The 16,032-nt window shown below is 44.0% G+C and overlaps 1 protein-coding gene across 3 annotated transcripts in view; it reads right to left on the bottom strand.

The window, feature by feature from the left end:
* The window catches only part of Abd-B (Abdominal B), an 85,595-nt gene extending 78,631 nt beyond the window's left edge, over positions 1-6,964 (bottom strand). For 2 of the 3 annotated variants that reach the window (XM_043414220.1, XM_043414224.1), the window contains exon 1: positions 40-852. The gene's annotated coding sequence lies outside the window, so the exon portion shown is untranslated. Of the gene's footprint in view, positions 1-39; positions 853-6,906 lie in introns of those variants that run through there. The other variant, XM_043414221.1, reaches the window with a different exon arrangement.
* Positions 6,965-16,032: the final 9,068 nt, after the last annotated feature.

Raw genomic sequence — 16,032 nt, 5'->3', positions numbered from 1 at the left:
AATTCTTCGTCTTCTATTGCCTTAAAAGTGTTTACGTACCTTTTATTTTTTATTATCGTGAAAATACTGTGGATTCTTTTCAAACTGTCAATTCGTGCGGACTGTCCGACGGATGAATGATAACGCTGCAATATCCTTGCAAGGTCAATGATACAACGAGCATTTAGTCGAAACTTCACTGTGGTTGGTCCCTCAAACATGGCACCGAATCTCGTAATTCGTTGAGAATTATCGTCCGAAAAGTCATTTTTATCATGGTGATTTATCGTCGAATTCCTTCTCTTTATTCTCCAAGAAGCCACAGTTGATGAATCACAAAATGATGATAACACTGTTCGAAGATTGTACTCAAATGGGTTAACGGAATCGTGTCTTCGTCGACGAAGGACCGTTTAACTTTCTAGCAGGCCACACGCCTGTCGCGAATAGTACAAAATAAAAAGTAACGATCCGAGAGAAACAGTTTGGATTAAACAGTACAATAAAATAGGGTAATTAAGGGTCGCAAACACATCTTTACCGGAGTGTTTTATCGGTTCGATTAGTAGCGCGTTAATTCGGTCGTTTATTATTTAGTCGTTTGTACGCGCGACAGCGAATAAATCGTATAAATAAGGATAATGACGATCGAAGATAAACTTATTTTTGAGGCGATGCGAGGTTGACGTGAGAGGAGAAAAACGTGCTTACGATTTAATCGTCTCGTGTTTGATCGGCGCGCGTGCGTACGTATCGGACGCCAACAATGTATGCTCTTCAAAGTGGATACAACAATTTTTCGTGAGCATAACAATGGGCTGACGTTGCTTTTGTAAAACGGGGCTCATGGTATCTCTCCTGGATTGGACGCGCGTCGCGCACTCTGTGAGAGAGAAAAACCATCTCGGATACTTTAGCCTTGCGTACTTTATTCTCTCCGTCTCTTTTTCTCTCCCTCTCTCGAGCCCCCTCTTACATCTCGCCACCGAAGATTTCACCTCGTTCCATCTTTTTTCCACCCCTTCGCCCTTGCACCGTGCTAGTTCACGAGCTCCGCGAACCTCCCACGCTTTGCGCACCTCGCATCGACCAGACCGTGCGACGACCAATGAGAACGAAGCTCCGGGAGCGTCGGCCAATACCCCGGTCGTTCCAGCATCCCGACCACTCACCACGAGGCTCCGCGCGATCCCTGATTACCTCTTCTCCCTCTCCCTCGGACCACACACTGCCAACAAGGAGTCGGAGATACGACTAGTCAGACCGACCGATGCCTCGTGCGCGCCCAAATTTTCGCTCGCACTCTCCCTTCGTATATCTCTTCTCATCCACGTGCACATTTTTATTTTTATTTTACATTTTTCATGCTCTGAGACTTTTTCATGCTCTTTTACCGGTTCGAGGTTCAGATGCCAAACAGTTGCTGTGTCTCTTCGAATAAATATTTCAAAATATTAACTACATTTTCACGCACGTTACCGATGGGAAGGAAATAATTATTCGTTTGATACCAAGGCTCAAAGATTCATAAATTCGACATGAAATAATTTGCCTGATTTATTGTTTGGTTTGAAATTTGTTGATGAAATTGAAAATGTTTAAAGTTAAAAGAGCAGCAGGATTTCGTAGTGATTCGAACGTGTTGAGCGCTCGAGCATATTCAGTAAATATCATAATAAAAAACTAATTTCCGTGTCTGTGGAGTATAAACATTTGATAATGACCTTTGACATCGTTATCACTTTCCGAGAGTTAATTTTGCAATTATCAGTTATAACCTCGGGCATTAAGCCCGCGCGTGTTCCATGAATTTTAAATGGATACGAGAGCTTTTTGGAGGCGGAATAGTATGATACAGAAGCGGAGATGCCATACGTGTATGTGCTCGAAAGAGCATTAAAATAGTCGTATAGAGAGCTCCTCGAATGCGGACGATTCTAGAGACGAGGCGGATGAGCATCCTCCTCGTTCTCTCCGGAGAACGAGTGTTCCAATTATTCTTGTCACGAGGCTTTTCTCAAGAGAGAAACCCTCGGAATATTGTATGCTCGCGATGACCGGATGCGAGCACCGACACATGTACACGTATATATAGAGATTGAAATAAAAGTCTCGGAAGAGGAAATGGAGCCGCGGGACTCTCCTCTTCGCGTGGCCGGGCGCTTGCTTTCTCGCGGAGGCTGGCAGCGAGGACCACAGCCCCAATCGATCGGCTAGGGGAGCCTGGCTCGAGCAAAAGCCCGGGCCTCGTGCACGCTCGCCGCTCATTTCCGGCGGCGCGCGCTTCATCTTTCTCTCTTTTTTTCCATCTCATTTCTACATTCGACAATTCTAAATGTTTTTTCGTCCTTCGCGCGACGGTAATTTTTTCATGGCGCGCACGCGTGATCCGTAGATTTTATTTCCCTGCATGCACGACCTGCTACGAGTCGCAGCTTCCTCTCCATTTCCCGGAAACGAGCCTCGCGTCCCGAAAAATTCAAGAGAGCCCGTTTAACCAACGAAAATCCGAGCAAAACGTTTTTTTTTATTTCCCGCTTTTTTATTAACCCCCTTCCATTGAAGCATTAAAATATTAGCCTCCGCAGATGCTGGAAATGAGGTGCTATTTTTCGTCAACGCACCGAAGCCACTAAAAATCTTCCAAGAAGCCCGTTAAATGGACGTGGATCGACCGGGAGAAAACGAGGATATTCGTGGACTTTTGAGAACATTAGAGGCGCGAGCCTCCCCCACCGCTTCCAACGTCTTCGTTATTCTCGTTTTACCAATTTTACAAAAATCACTCACCCCCAATGAGAATCACGCGACACTGTTGATTGAGTCTCCATGATTTTGCTGCAAGACATGAAAGAGTCGATCGACTTTTTCGTCGCGTCTTTTCGATCCGATGGATCTGGAGGGAAATGCCCAATACGCGATGGAAAGCCAACGACGCGGGCCACATCTCTTCTCGCAACTCTCTCACAGAATCGTTGTTATATTTATCGAGATACTCAAATACGCTTTACGATCTATTAAACACCGCGTCAAAACGCTTCATGCCTTGGCAAGTCGAATACGAGAGAGAAACGGAGAGCGAGAGCACGATCGCAGGAGACGTTTCGAACCTCGTGTTCACTTGCTCTTTCCATCGGTCCTGTCTACATACGTACTACGTATATAGACGTTTACATAGATGTGTATATGAAATGTACGAAATACATATACGGGGGCTTCGTGGGACTATCCTGGCGAGCCATCAAGTGCTACTTACCACGAAACACTTTCATTCCGCGGTGCAATATAAAATAATATTAAATCGACGTTTTGAATATTATGGGCACGTACTGTAATCGTTAAATCAATGCCAGAAACGAGACGTAAATATCTCGTAACTGGGAAACGAATGACGACAATTAAGGATTTTCCTCGAGTACATCAAAACCAAATTTACTATTCGTCGCGTTGTTAGTCGATTCGTTTACTCGATTATTGATTTTTTTTCTTTTTTTTTTCTTTTTTTTTTTTTTTATGTGAACGAAGAATATGAAGCGATCCACCGTTAGGCTTTCAATGCGAGTTCGTCCCTCAAAATGAACCATGCTTCGTGTCCTTCGCCAAGACCAGACTCTTCTATCTGATGTTTGACCGAGCAATTAACACCTCGACCAAGTGAACCTGCTGGCTTGTTCCGTTACTCGCGTGCTCGTTGCTCACCTTCCACACGGCGACGAACTCTCGAGCAACGTCAACGAATAACCACAGCTGGGCCTCCACAATCCTCACCAGCACCCTTCGCACACTACACCTGCCAATTAACGCATTTCGTCTCCGCTTCCTCTCTCGAGACCAACTTTCCTTACTTCGGATACTCCAACGTATCGAATATTCGAATAACACTTTTACTTTTTAACCTGATACGGGAATCGAGAACTTTTCGAACTCCCTGATACCACGCTGTTCCTAGGATCGCGCTTTCGTTGGCAACTTAAAATATTGCGAATCATCTTTCTCCTCTCTGAATCGACACTGGAAACGAAACTTTGTTGAATTATTGAACCGTTGTTGTCGAAAAAATCCACCAAAATGCCGCCGATCTCTTTGTTTCAACGTCGTCCGAAGACTTTTTCGTAAACTGTTGAATGAAAAGAGTTCGGAACAATATTTCTGTGATTTTTGTAAACATTCGATCGTGATTGAAGCAGCATCGAATTGCTCATTCCGAGTGCAGTTTCTTTCGTTCGTTCGGGATTGTAACTAATTTCGTGGAATATTGAAACGCCTCGAGTGAAACGTAAATTTATATTTACGAAATAAAAGAGACTTGAGGAAGTAAAGGGGGAGAATTACAAGAAATTCTGAGACGAGACGACGTTATCTGAAATATGATTTTTCTTAAGGGCAAGGTTAATGGTGCTGTAATACACCGAGATAGGAGGCCATATATCTTGGGTATGCGCGGACCTCTTATTGCCCGGTTTACATCAGCTCCGCAGATTGCTTCCGCGTTCCGAGGCATTTTCCAACCCCTTTTTTTCTAGGCTCTTGTGCGAGTAACTGACCACGGCCTGGGCTGGTCGTATAAGGCTGGAGAAGAGACGGATGAGCTTTTGGCGAGAGTTTTGTCGAGAAAAAGCGTGGACGCGAGGACAAAAGAGCTGCGGTCGGTTTGTTGCCGGAAATATTTTCCCGAGCGCAGCAAATCGGGTAGAAACCAGGCGAGGGTGAGAAAAAATATGAAAAAAAAAGTGGGTTAAAGTTTCTGGTACGAGTATAATGAGAAACGAGAGCGCAGCGAAATTTCGATCGGAGCACAAGTTTCGACCGGACCAATCACAGAGCCGATGATTTACAAAAGGAGATTTCACTCGACGCCAAACAATCGCTTCCGCGTTCGTCGAGTAGATGTTTTTTTTCATTCTTTCCAACTAGAATCCCCGCAACGCTGGGAGTATAATGGATAGATTCGAGACCGCCAGAATGAACAAAAAACGGCGCGGTGAAAACTTTTTGACGAACTCTTTCGAGAATCCAAAGGCACGAGTTTTAGTGCTTCTGAAAAAAAGTGAGATATAAAGTTACTCCGAAAACGTTTCTGGGGTAGGAAAACATTCGACCAGGTTGAAGACGAAAAATGATGGTTCAGTTGTTCAGGCGCTCCCTGATCGGTCACGCGTCGTTTCTCCTCTTGCCAATTTATCGTTTTAATATTCGACGGATGGATAATTACAGCTGTACACACTCCTATCCGCGTACAATCAACGATTACGAGTGTACACGCTCATATATATTTATTAACTATATTGCGCGTTTATAATATAAAGTTAACGGACGTCAGATATACTGACCCAAATAACACGACGTTAGTCACGCGCCCAGCTTTCTTGTGATGTGTGTTTGAGAATGGCGATAGCCACCGGTGCATTTGAGCTCGTGTGCGTGTTTTGGCACGAGTGAAACAACAATACACTCCTGATAAATATACATATGAATATACCGAGTGAAGCGTCTGTGACTTAATTACTTTGAGTATATCGGTAGGAGCAACGGGATTGGAAAAGGCGACTTAACGATTTTGATAACAAAATCAATCTTCAACGCTCCGCGAACTCTCCAAGCGGATGAGAGAGCAAATATTTCATCCCGATGATTCTCAAATTTGTATTCCTGTCCGATCCTTTATTTACGATCGTTCTCTCGAGTAGCTGACCAAAATCGAGGCATTTTTATTCATAACCGGAAATTTTGCGATTCGATTATCGAAGAATTGCAAAGAAACAAAGCAAAGAACTTTTCATTAAAAATGTGGTTTGAGGATCCATCAAAACGAGCACAAAAATCGTAAAATTTTCGTGTTATTCTAACGATAAAAATCGTGCTTGTCGTCGGCATCGGAGCCTCGCCAGACGACTTCGAAAAACGTGAATGAAAGTTTCGCTCCTGAAAATTATTGGAATATAAAAACTGGGAACGAAAGAGACGCGTTGAGCCCTCGGAAGTACTCGAGTTTATTCTCTTGCCGCTCGCGAGTCCATCGATTCGGGCTGCATACAAATTATAACGGGAAACGGTATAAACGATCGACATCCGAATTGCCATTTTAGCGCTACTCGCGTAATTTTAGCGCTACCCCTCCGTAAACACGCAGCCTGCGAGAGTTATCAATCCGCAACGAGGTAAATGCGAGCACAGTGACGATGCGTATACACTCAAGCACGGTATATTCGAAGCACGCCTCTTCTGACGCCATTAGCTGACACGTTGGCTAATCGCCGATAAGTTTATACGTGAATATATTCAGCTATATTTCCGGACTACTTGGCGACTCGTGAGTTCGTTTCGAGCTAAATCGTTGTGCCAAATTTCAATCGCCGCCAATTTTCATTTCTCAAGTAAACTAATGGAATCCTCGCTCCCAAGATATTTTTAATCGATAAGAATTTTACGTGCAAGTAAACAATTTTCCAATAAGATCGAAAAATCTGTAGAATAAAATCGTTTCGCCGAGCACTGTTTCCGAGAGTTTTATGTGGTCTGTACAAACAGTGATTTGGTGAAGCAAAGTTGTTTCTTGTCTTCGCTCCGTCACGGGAATTTTTACCGTCGGTTGAGAGCGTGACGCGAAATTATTGTTTCAGGAATGAAAATATTTGGTGACTGCGTGCTTACTGTTTGAGGAAAGACCGAGACCGTTGAAATGGGAAAACCAGTACGCCGAGCGTACCGCCAAGTTCCGGGACATAAAATTTGAATGTGGCATTTTTTTATCTGTCGAGGGTTCTTGTTTGCACGCGCGGAACATTTGCCTAATCGCACAATCGCTTTGCAGCTCGTATAAATTGTTTAAAGTCAAAGTTTCCCTAGTAGCAAGTGAGAAAATCGAAATCGAGTAAAATGGCGAATAACGAAATGCCAATGAGAAATAATTGAAGTCAAACGACTTACCCTTTTCGGTTCGGAAGACCATCAGCCAGAGCGTTTGTCTCGGACTTTCTCCAACGTCCAAAGTTGTCGAATCATCATTATTTTTTGTATTCTTCGTGTATGCATAAAAACCGATTCATATCACTCTATAAAAGCGAGTCTGAAACTCTGGAATCTCAGCGATACCGAAAGTAAAATCGAAAAGTTTAACCGACGTTCACAAACCGAAAGTCGTTGGCGCGACAAATAAATCGCGAGGACAAAAAAAGAAAAACATGATTAAGTGAGTCACGACACAAAGTTCTGGCGCGCAGTTAATTTTTAACGCCGTTTTAAAATCGTCACGACGCGTAAACGTTGAGTGAAATAAATAATAAAAAAAAAAATAGATTCTCGCGCGAGCGAGAAGAAAATTGGAAATGTGGGGGTTGGCCGACAATCCCGGCGATTCTGGTTCGGCTCCCGGGGGTTGCTGAGGATATCGGATGGCGCGAGAGAGCGATTCGCCGCATTCGCCGTAGCAGAGCGTCGGCGTCGATCTCTTAGCTTCGACGTCGCGCCGTCGCCCCGTCGTTCTCCCCGAGCCTCCGTCACTTGCGCGGAACTCGCAGCGCACTCGTAATCAACCCTCCCGCGCCTTCCACCCCCAAACCTTCACAATCATCCTAAATACTTGTATATGTACGAAGCACTCTGCGAAATTATACGAGCGAATAGCGCACGAACGAACGCACGCAGAGAACCAAGAAAATAAGACAAGGACGGAAAACTTTATCCGCAACCCTCGGAAATCTCGAGCCCTTATCTCCGTACTCTCCTTTCCAAACCCGCACACCGTACAACTTCAACAATAATGTAACTCACTCTTCTTACGCTTTTCCTATACTTCCATTCTCCTCCTCTCTCTCCGCTGTACTCGTCGCGCTTCGTCTTTCATGAGAAACTTGTACGCTTTTGTTACGCTTCTCGCGATCGCCATGGGGTGCAACAACGCTGTGCAACGACTAAACTCTCTCGAGCGATCGCACCAGCCCTTAACGCAAGCCACTCCCTCCCGCGAGACGGTCGAGCTGTCCAGCGTATTTGATACGGTTTTCCAGAGACTTTTCGACAAGAAAATTTGAAAAAGTTGGTGCGGGGATCTTGGATATTGTCATGGAAGATAATCGATCACGAGCTCTCACAATTCTTGCTGTAAAAACAATTTTTTTACGTTTTAAGTTTTTAATCTTCGCGAACGAAGTAGATTTCGGTGCGGCAATCCTGAATGTTTTTTATCGCACATTTAAATGCACTCGAATACGACAAACCGCTTTTTCAGCCACGTTTCTGTATTTCCACATTTTTTTTCCTGCAAAATAAAACGTCGAGGTGTCCGAGTACAAGCGATAAAGCACTTTTTGGTTTCGGCTTTATAAGTTCATGCACGGAGTCGCGAGCGAATGGTTATCTGATCCGGGTATTCCAGACGAACGTAAAATCCACCTTCGCGTATTTTTATCTCAATTCTGTGTGCAGCACAAAAAAAAATCGTCGTAGAAACGTCGATTTTCTTGGAATCGCGAATTCGTGCTTTACGAATGTTGGGCCGAGGTCAAAACGTCGTAAACTCGCGTTTTTTTTTGCTCCTCGATCGATTGAGCTGCACCAAAATGAAGTTTGGAAATTACGACGAATGAAAATAGATGAGAAGAGAAAAATGGGAGTAAAAACTGCACCAAAGCCAATCGTTTCTCGCTATCTGCAATTTTGTCAACGACTCAATATCATCGTCCGATTAATAATCGATCAAAAAAATTCGTTTCCATCGCATTTAAAGTCTAAGACCATCGCTCGCAGCGTTCGGCGCAAGTTCAATTCCATCTGAAAATCATTTGGAGTTTTGTCCCGTCGTATCTCGCGGGGGTAGACCGAGTGGAAACGCAACGCGCGGCTATTCGATTGACAGATATTCGGTAACGTTCATTCCTCGTTTATGGCACGTGTTTACGATTTTATGCTTCATCGTAAAGCAACGAATAGTTGGATGGACCGTCGATATACATGCGAAACCAACACCCACGCATATCGACGTATCTGTATATATCATTGTAGGGTTCACCCCTACGGAGTACAATGCTGCCTCCTATCCAAGAATACACGCGGCAATAGAGACTGACACATGTGTGCTCGCAGCTAAATCAAGAGGGTCAAAATTCCCTCTCGCAATGAATATCCATCGAGGAGGGTGCTCGATTGGGCAGAATTTTTGAAAAATTTGGCAAATATGATTTCATCGAATTCCGCTCGACTCTGAGCCCCGGAGAATCGACCATCGCGATTACGAGAACCTCGTGCGCGATTTTCTTTTTTCTCAGGCTCTGCTACTGCAACACTTTAATTCTGGGCACTTTATCTTCGTCCCGAATATGGACACGTGCAATCTTTGAAGCAGAGGCCATCGCGGACTTACATATATAGACATACGCTCAATGTAATGAGGATAGTCGAGCTCTCAAAGGCCGTTTTCTCATAAAAAGCCACGGTCCGCGCACGCCCGTTTTCCATTTTGACGATCGGGAATTGCGAGTTACCTGGCGGCAGGCTGACTATGTACGCGTTTCTCTCTCCTCCGCAAACTCCAAGTATCCTCTCGCCCGCCTCTCTCAATCTTTGTATCTTCGAGAAAACAACGCCGCTATTGCGGCTCCATGCGAACTCGAACTCGCAATTTTCCCGCAACTATAGATATAAACGAGTGTATTAAAATCTCGCGATCCTCGTGAGCGACTCGAATTTAAGTTACGGCAAAAGACGAACCAGCCGACGAGCGCCCTCTGTTCCAGCTCCCCGCTTTTCTTATTCCTTCTTCTTTCTTTCTTGCTATTCCCTTTTTTCTGCCTTCCTTCCTTCCTTTTGCCAAAGGTGGGGAAAGATACAAAGCGAAAAAAACCAGCAGAAGAGTAAGAAATCGGTTCGAAGGCCTCTCGCCAGAAAGAATTTTACGAACGCAAATTACAGAGCCTCGCAACCGCCTCGCTGCCAATCCTGACGCTCTAGGTGTTCGTCGAGAATTCTCCATTACTCTTTTCCTTTTCTCATATCCCTTACTCGCTCGATCCTTATTTATTGCGTAAAAATCTTTCGATAATTATACAAGTCTTTTGAAAATATGTGGCCGGAGGCGTCGACGCCGACGGAATAACATTTTCATCCCATACTTTAAGTATATTTTCAACTGGAGAGAAAGAACGAATATTTTCTCTCGTATCAAAATAGGCTCATTTGCGAAATATTGCAATCATTTGCTTTTTACAAAAATCTCCAAGTCACAATAAACAAAAAAAAAATTTATTTTTCCGTTGATTCTCAACTCAATAAAATTCACCATATTCCTTTAATCGCGGTGTCACCCAGTTTATCTCACTAAAAAGTGTCCAACCCTTGTCAGCTTCTCGAAAACAGTTCACGCTATTGGATGACTTTTCCATAGAAATTCATTTCTGTATTTCGTCTTTTTTCGAAGATTTTTTGAAAAGAAAAATAAACCTACACCATGCGCGATTCGAGTCGCAGATTCACTCTGCGCCATTTTGGCACGGGGATGGAAATTTATTTTCGAAATTCTTCGACAAGCTCGATTATAAAAAACACAACGAAGTTGTAAAGAAAACGTGGTATCGGCAGAGCCACGAATTATCTCGCTCAGCACTGTTTCACGCAGTTCTTGAGACACGAGTATCGAATTAATTTCTTCGCAAGGTATATATTTGTTATCGAAGGAAAATTGATGAACGAAGTCTGAGGGAAGCGGAAAACAGAGCTTTTGTGAGATTCCCTTTATAGGAGTTTCTGCCCTTCTCGCATTTCTAATGGTTCTGCCTGGCGGAGGAAAGAGTGACGGAGGAAGGAGCGAAGGTGTGGAAGCTCCGGGTTACGCTAGGACTGCGAGAGCATCGTAAAACAGCCCTTTCCTGGGTAGGACGATAAACCGATGGTGGCCGTGCGTTGAGCTCCGCACACGCGGGATATATTCTTACTCTGCGAGGGAAAGCCGTGCTCCGACGATGAAATACTATCTCTCTTTAATTATCGTATCCCCCGTCGAGTCGTTCGCGCGAAAGGAAGGAGGAGGCGCTTCGAAGCGCAGCATCCAGTATCCAGCGGAAAGGGGAAGAAAAAAAATCGCAAGCGGGATGGAATCGTTGCCGAAATGGCGTTGGCCGCAAAAAAAATTGAGGATCGTAACCACGCGATTCTCAAACAGCCCGCAAATCCCTTGAAAGCTCTATACAATATGACGATTCTCCGCGCGGGGGAGGAAAAGCTCGTAATCACTTTACTTTCACTATTTAATCATTTTCGAAAGCATTGCGTTATGAAAATTTAAGTGTCTCCGAAATCGCTGCTAAACTCACTCGATAATTTATGTTATTATCACTATTATTATGCCGTGAATATTTATGAGTTCTCAAATTATAAAACAATTATTGTCCGAGTTATTCTTTCATCGAGGGAATCGAATGCTCGTAAATGTAAAAGTTACTTCTTTTATTCCGGTTTTTATGCAATTGCGAAATTAGCACCACAATTGTCATCGGTTTCAAAGTCGATACCAAAGTCATATGTTAGCGCTAAATTTCTGTTTTGGAGCGGAATATATCTAGCCAATAGAATGAGTTTTTCACTCTAATGCAACAAAAAACTGCGTATCCCCCTCGAAATAATCTCACGATGAAAATATTGTAAAATTCAATAATTTTATGACTGATATTGGTAATAAAATGAAGCTATTACTATATTGAAAGCCTCTCGACGATCAATCATGAGTATTCACTTTGGAAGGACCGCGCGCAGGCGATTCTATGAGAATATTATTGAACGACGAATGGGACGAATGGAAAAAAGTCTACAAATTTGTGACCCATTATTCGAAGAAGACTTGATGGTTACAAATAAGAGTACTAAAAAGGCGGAGCTTTGATCGAGTTGAGCACACGACCAAGAAAAAACGAGCATGGTCATAAAGAGCGTCGCTCTTTTTGATCGATCGGAGCAGACGCTGGAAACCTGAGATTTTTAAAACTGAATTACACATGGTTGGATGAGTCGGTCTCAATAAATATAGCCGTGGAAGCTGGAGGGTCTTTTGGAATGGAAAAAAAATGTTGCAGTGATTCTCGCATCTGTTAATTCGTCCGCCACAGTGAATTTATCTTTGTCACAGAATCGGCGATCTCTCAAAAGGCAACTTTCCGATAACAATGCAAGTCCCTGCTTCTTTCCCCTTCGAGCAAAGGTCCCTGCTGAATCTCATTTCAACCCAAGGAATAACTAGCCAGAGTGTGAAAAAAGAAAGTAATCGCAGCTCCTTTCTTGCCTGATAACTCGTTCGCAGTCTCGAGGATTATTGGGAAAAGCAATTTTTCAAGAATGTCAGTAATTTCGCAACACGTCAGCGCTGATATGCTCGCTCCTCGGCTTCTTCAACATCTGCAACCAAGTGTGGTGAGTAAAAAGACACCTCAGGCGTCAGCTCGTCGCGGCAATAATTCTTCGCGTAACGATCATCGTTTCTCACTCTTTCTATCTCGCTTTTTTATTGTTTTTTTTCGACGAGACTCGTTGGTTGTTTGTCCGGTAAAGGTGGGATCATTTCGCTAGTATTTTGCCTCGGCATTATCGGCGTGCATTAGCTTACCTCTGGAGCAACTCCGCATCCTCTTTCTTGCCTCACGACTGACGACTCCTCCCTTCCTTGGACGTTCAATGGGGCTCAAGACGTGCGAGAAACGAGGCTTCGAATATATACGTGCGTGCGTGCATTATAATCGCAGCCCTTCAGCTCGAAACACCTAATTCATGAGGATAGAGCTCGCACCAAGATCCTCCCCTCGCGCCGGAGGATATTATCCTGCCTGACAAGCCTGTCGTTCAGAAACAAAAACTCTCGAAGCGAGAACTAAAAATGGCGAGACGCCTGTGCCCGAGCTTCGAGGAAATAAAATGGAGGAGTTGCGCTCCATAATGGGATGAGAAAGAAAGTCGATATGCGAAGGAACGTACGTGCGAGAAACGCTCGTGCTGACTGCCCGAAAAGTGCGATTGGACTGAGGCTTTTTTCTGAAGAAAGAAGCTCCGAGCAGGACCGTGCAACATCGGAATGCTACGCAGCCCCTGATTAATGAGATTCCAAAAACCTTCGGTTTGATTGCCACGAATTTATTCGTCATAAAAGAAAACAAGTAAAGGAAAAAACGACGTCCGCGAGACGCGACGCAGTGAAATTGTAAAGGCAGACTCGAGATAAAGTACGCAATCTCCGTCTTTGTATGCTTACGGATAAGAATTCGTGTGGAGGAGAAAACCGGAGTGGCAGCAGACGCGAGAGGACAAAAGGGAAGCAGCCTCCGGAAAGGGCAGGGGGGAGATACTAAGGAGGATGTGTACCGAGTCTCATGAATAAGGGATGAGGCGAAATCCTGCACAGGGAGGAACGCCGGGGAGATGAGGGACGCGGTTGATCTTGAGCTCGCACGAGACCCAACGACAATGTCTGACTTTTGTATATGGTGTCACGTAAACCATCTTCGTAACACTATATAAAAGGCTGTCGCTCGAAAAGTTCGAAATTCGCATCACCTCGCGAGCTCAAGCTCCAAACTTACGCCTCTTTGCTCCTCAGACCCCCATAATCATAAATATACAAATACTTTCGCAGCTCAAAGACACAAAGGCGTACATCGTGACGTTAATCGCTCCCTTCTCGACCTTCTCGCGTCACGACATCGATATATATTACCCGCAGTAACACACCGGGGGAATTTGAAGCTGCGCCAAGTTTCTCTCGCGACATCGCGAGCTTAAGGTGCGTCGTTAAAGTATAAAATAAAAAGTCTCCAGCCCGTGGCTCTTTCTTTCTCTCGCGGATCTTTCTGTCTTTTCTACCTTTTTTTCTTCCTTCATCTCGTCGTTACACCTTCTCCTTTCCGAGCGTTCCTATATACACACGCTCCCCGAACGTGTAACCAACGTCATAATGCTAAATTTCTCCTGCCTCGGGAAGATCTACGAGCGTTATTCGCGCCCGTACAACCAGACACCGAGATCCTGACAGTAAACTTATCTTGACTTTAAGATCCGTCCTTTGCTTCGTTTTGAGAAAAAATAAAAAATAAAAATACGTTTCTTAAGGATGCTTATTCCGGTTTACTGTATTATTCTACCACTATTCTTGATTGCTGGAACGGAGCCTTTTTACGTCACGAGACAATTTCCAAAATCAATTTCTCCTCGAAATCGTGAAAATTTGAGTCTCGGCTTTCACTGCAAAAACTCTTCTTCCCAGAAGCATATTTGTCGTACAGAAAATGTTATTCCTTCGTGATTTATTATTCTCGCATAATATTTTTTCGAAATCATTATTTACGATCGTGACACGAAAATCATTTGAATAATTCTTTGTTCCAAGTAGTTTTGAGATGAAAATAAAATTCAGGATCACCGGACATTTGAATTTGAATATTCTCGACTAATCTACGTTTTCGGTCGACGCGCACCGGCCGCGGCATGTAACTGTCACTCGTGTTCTTCTCTTTTCCGCAGAGAACCGCGCACACACGTTTCTGCCACGGATTGCTTGGTTGAGTCACGCAAAGCAATTACCGCTGAGTGCGGTATCCGATGTACGTGCGTATATTCACACAGTATGGCGAGACGACTCGGATCCTTCTCTGGGCTAAGCGCGTTATACGTCCAAGAATCCACGACGGACGCTCAACGATAATTTCAAGAGTAAATTTGGAGCTCAACGAGGCCCGAAACAACTCGAGTTCTCGCAACGTTCCCACAAAAACGTGGCGCGGCTTTTTCGCCAAAGAAAGTTTCCTCGGTCTATTCGACCTCTCGATGCTCCGGTGAATCGCGAGCAGATTTTCGGAGGTGACATTCCCCGCGTGATCGAATTTGTTTCTCGATCCCCAGCGAACAACGAGCAGGATTCTTTCGTCAAAATTGATCGAAAGTGCTGGATATTTCATGAGAATTCCACCGAAACGATCGAGCGATTGAAAAATATATATATTTTCTTCCAATTAAGAAGAAATTTATCACTTTTATATCGATATTTTTACGACTCGCAAAGTTTCATATCAAAATGAAGCTTCGAGGGTGGTGCGGATAGACCGCTGCGAGGCTAAATAACGTTACAAGCGAGAGAAGCAGGGGAAAGAGGCAAGGAGATCTCGCTATACGGGGTTCGGAAATGAAAAAGCCAGCCCTGCGAGGAGGCGAAGGGTGCGAGAGTGAGCAGCGAGCATAAAGACGCGCGAGCAGAGAAAATCATATCGAGGATGGTTATATGCGCGCATGTATATGTGTATAGCACCGAACCGGCGACGACGTACGAAACACACCATGATTCTATTAGCGATACCATTAACGACACGGCTTTATTATGCTCGAAGCTCCGCGTTTATAGTTACAACGTGAAAATATATAGACATATACGTCTATAGTTAATGTACAAATACATCAAAACCCGGAGAAGTAAGGATGCACATCAGTGCGGGGTTACGCAGTCGCGGAATAAGGCTATGAGCTGCGGGATACGCACGGAGCTAAGGATCGGGGGTTGCTGACGTCAATTAGGGTTGACAAAGACATATACCAAGTTGTATTCCCGTCCATCTATATAATCCGCTGTACACAAATCAAAATAATTCACAAAATATTCAATGTAAAGAGTGTTCGTGCATTACGCTCCCGATGGCTCCATAAATAAAATGTTTCGAGTGAACAGTATTTCCTATAATTTACGAGGCCCATTTTTAGAAGGCAAATATATCATCTAGACTATCACAAAATATTGATGTGTACCCATTAAACTTACGGAGACGAATAAGTGCTTTCTCATCGAACGAAGTCCATTTAGTTGGACAAAACATGGTGGATTAAGTTTTTCTTTTGTCGAATGAATCAAATCATTTTGCCATTTCAAAAGAATATTGTTAAAACAACTAGATTTTTGTCAGACAAAATGGATCTCGTCGAAGAACGACATTTTTTCGTCTGTGCGGAACTCACGCAACCGGGATCGTTCGTCACAGCATTAAATTTCTGGCCAATTGGTTTTCGAGTGTAACCGGACTCGCGATTATCAAATTTCTT

The sequence above is a fragment of the Venturia canescens genome, chromosome 3, assembly GCF_019457755.1.
Source record: "Venturia canescens isolate UGA chromosome 3, ASM1945775v1, whole genome shotgun sequence".
Lineage (NCBI taxonomy): Eukaryota > Metazoa > Arthropoda > Insecta > Hymenoptera > Ichneumonidae > Venturia > Venturia canescens.
This window is presented reverse-complemented; position numbering and strand designations above follow the sequence as displayed.